Genomic DNA, 4,143 nt, shown 5'->3' on the forward strand with positions numbered 1-4,143 from the left:
CCACAGTCATGGTGGGACAAGACAACAGGCTGACAAACCAAGCTGTTCATTTGGTGCCGTGAGAAGAGAAATCCCACTTCTGACACCTGTGTCCTTGGGCACATCACTGTCACCTCTAAATCTCCATCTGCATCCCTGAAAAATGAGGAAACAGGGCTGGATGATTTCACAGGTCCAATGTAAACATCACAGACCCCACCCATGCATAGGAGAGACTCGAACACACTTTAGAGGAGGAGAAAGAGATTCCAGTCAAAATTGTCTGCTGCCTTTTATGAGCTATAAGTTCCCTTATTTTATCTTTTTGCTGTGGCTTCTAGGAAACACAAAGGTAAAACCTAGATTCCTATTTTATTTGAGGTTCTTTTTACAATTAGCTTTGCCTCACACTTAGTGGTTATGAATCTCATTTTAATATATTCTAACTGCATTATGTTATGAAATCTCCTGGTAAGATATTTTGAATGCTTTCTGGGAGTAGATAAGGCCTGTGTGCTTGTAATAACTAACATAACTGAAAGTGCAAATGTCATTCTAAGATTCCCATATCTTTTGGTTAGGGGACAATATTAGAGCCTTTAAGAAGGAAGGGTAGACTCACTTAGCTCCGCCTCACCCATGCTAAGGGCACATGCACACATTTTCTGCAATTCGCCCTCAGACCATCAGCATCCTCCTGGCCAGCCGCATAAATGTATTTTTCTGTGAAATGTGCAGCTCCCCTTCATGCAGGCTGGCCAGCCAGGAGTTCCCTTCCAGCTCCCACTGCTGCTTTCCACCCCATCTCCTTTGTCTCCAAGCTTTGTTCCCACTTCCATTCGATGTGAGACACTATCCATGATTTAAGCCCATCCAACGAGAAGGGAGCAAACGTCCATTCCTCTCGCACTCTCCTTCACTCTGACTCCTCCACTCTAAAGTGTTCTTTGTGGCTACGTATTTCCATCATTTCTTTAAGGCTTCCTTTGTAGCTGATTAAGGAAGTCCAGTCATAAACCGTCTCAAAGAGAAAGGCACACAGAGAGCTGGATGCGATTTAGGGATGGGATTTTTGTTTTGTTTTGGTTTGGTTTGGTTTGTTTCATTTGTTTATTTGTTGAGACAGGGCCTCTCTGTCACCAAGGCTGGAGTGCAGTGGCACGATCATGGCTCACTGCAGCCTCAACCTCCAGGGCTTAAGCAATCCTCTCGCCTCAGCCTCTCGAGTAGCTGGGACTACTGGCAGGTGGGCACCCTGCCCGGCTACATTTTTGTATTTTTTGTAGAGACAGGTTCTTGCCAGGTTGCCCAGGCTGGTCTCCAACTCCTGAGCTCAAGCGATCTGCCCAACTCGGCATCCCAAAGTGCTGGGATTACAGGCATGAGCCACCGTGCCCAGCCAGAATGGGTAGTTTTTATTCTCTCCAAACACTTTTGGATTAGGGTGCAGTATTAGAGCTCTAAAAAGGAACAGTAGAATAACTTAGCTCTGCCTGACACGTACTAAGGGCATGATGCTCTCTGAGGCCCTGTGGACCAGCATGGGCTTCTCAAATGGCTTCCTCACTTCATGCCTCCAGAAAGCATATTGCCCGGTGATGAAAAGGATCAGAAAATACACATTATACTTATTAGAGAAGACTAATAAACGGACACTTCACTCAAAACTGCTTGCAGAGCACCTACCGAATGCTAGTCACTAGGATCACAGAGCTACACAGAAGAAGTGTGACAGGTGCCCACGGCGTCAGTGGGAGAAGCAGGTGAGAGCTTTATGGAGTCCCCTCTGAGACGGCTTCAGGAACCCACGGCAGGTCAGCTTAACAAGGACATGACTGTCATCTTCAGTGACCCGACACTCTTCTGTACAGGAGAGATTCTGTTTTCTTCCTGCAGCTTCTTATGAGCCATGAGGAAACTCCTTAGGGCTCCAGACAGGATCTTTAAGACAGAGTTACCCAAAGGTGGACAAAGCTGTCCCTGGAGACAAGTGCATAAAGCCAGAACAGCCCCTTAGTGAAATGACTAAGAAGGAACCTCGAGGACTACAAGATGCAGCAGAAAGTGACTTTCCAGGTCCTGACCTGGAGCTTCAATGGCTGGACATGGGTAGCAAGGAGGCACAGCAGGTGGAGACATTAAGGTCTGTTCCAGGACTTTTTCCATTTTTTTTTTTTTTTGGTAGAGATGGCGTTTCATCATTTTGACCAGGCTGGTCTCGAACTCCTCACGTCAGGTTATCCACCCACCTCAGCCCCACAATGTGCTGGGATTATAGTCATAAGCCACTGTGCCCATCCCATTTTCTACTATTGAGAAGAAGGGAAGAACCAGAGAATGAAAACCAGTGCATCGGGAGAGACCTGAAGACGAGCATGTCGGCTCCCTGCTCTCATGCAGCCTCTGTGGGTTAGGTTTTGCAGTTATCCACAATAACCAGCCTTGAGTATCCATGACGCTTCACCCCAGGAGATCTCACGCCTCTGCCAGTGGAAGGACACAGAGGACCTCAGTGGGGATGGAAGAAGAGCCTTCTCCTTGTCACCAGCTCCCAGGACTGAATACTCACTGCTGTCTTGGGGAGAAGGGACTCGGTGGTGCATTGGACCTCACTAGCCCCCGCCTGGATCTTTGTGGCTGAGCCCATGGAGCACGACCATGACATTTGGAGACAGCTGTGCTAATGCCCTTCAGACAAAGACCACCAGGAACCCCCTGTAACTGAACCAGTTGGGTTTATGACTCTTCTCAGCAAAGAAGCACTCACCCCGTGGGGGACTGTGAGGCCGCTCAGTGAAAGGAGATTGGAAAGGACTTACAGGATTTGGGCTTTGCTGGGTGAATCTGGGGAGGGTCTAGGGAAGCCGGGTCTACTCAGGGTTGGGGGCAATGCTGTGACCCAGTATTGCAGTCAGTTGCATCTGTAGGGCGGGCCTCGAGCAAGCATAAAGCTGTCAGGGGTAAAGAAGCAGTCATCACTCACTTAGTGGGAAAGGGGGGGCCTAATGTTTTGTGGCTGCATGGTGACCTTTGGTCTTGCTGTGTCACGGTCGCCAGTGGCCGCGTCAGAGGCTTCTCACAGGGGTGTCCTGTGAGAAGCTTTGTGGGCAACAGGAGAACACCAGGGCCAGCCTTAAGCATCAGATCAGGTCCCAGAGTTCGGGGACTGCTCTTTTCTTCATCAGATTAGGGGTGGTTTTGTAGATGTTTGGTAGCCTAAATATTAGCTATTGGATCACAACCAAAACAGTAGCTTTTCCTGAGTCCCAGCGGCGGGTCACTCATCCTCCATCAATGTCTGGACCCGAGTTTGCATTTCAGCCCATCCCGTCCTTAGTGCAGAGCAGACCTCATGTAGACCGGCTGCATTTGTCCACAGCGTACACTGACGTCTGGAGACAATAGATACAGCCGTGTCTATCACAGAAGCCCAAGGTCACATAACCATGACCCACCTGCCCGAGGGCGAGGCTGAGCCAGTGCAGATAGCCGGATGCTCCTCACAGGCTGGCAGAAAGGACAGGGACCAGCCCTGCCCATGCTGTGCCACGTCCAGTGCGTGAGAAGCTCCCGCTTGAGTCACCACATCTGTCCCGAGAAAGGTACGACCTCCTCCTTTCCCTGACAGAGGGAGTATGGGAGGCAAAGCCATACTCGTGGGAGAACTCTCCAAGTCCACAGTGAGCAGGGCGCAGATTCTCCCCGTATTTCCACCCACTCACCCTCCATTTCCACCAGATTCACCCTCCTTCCCCACCCAACCACCCTCCATCCCCACCCTTCCCACCCACTCACCCCCATTCCCACCCACTTACCCCCCATCCTCACCCTCTCACCCTCCATCCCCCCCACTCGCTCTTGTCCCATCCACTCACCCTGCATCCCCCACCCCCACTAGGTCCTTTCCAGCCTCCCCCGCCATAAAACTGTGCGCCCTGAAAGATCGCTCCTCGCCTCAGGGACTCCTCCCTCCACTCGCCCGCCGTGTCTGCCCTGACTTGGTGCTGCGGAGATCCACCCTCAAGCAAACACCAGGGTACTTGTGGGCCGCTCTCCTGGGCTGCAGCCTTCTCCTGTCTCTGTCTCCTCTTCTGATGCCTCTTCCTCAGGAGGTGGCCGTCACCCACAACTTCACAATGGCATTTCCCCTCAGAGCATTGATCA

The sequence above is a fragment of the Hylobates moloch genome, unplaced genomic scaffold (assembly GCF_009828535.3).
Source record: "Hylobates moloch isolate HMO894 unplaced genomic scaffold, HMol_V3 SCAFFOLD_8, whole genome shotgun sequence".
NCBI lineage: Eukaryota > Metazoa > Chordata > Mammalia > Primates > Hylobatidae > Hylobates > Hylobates moloch.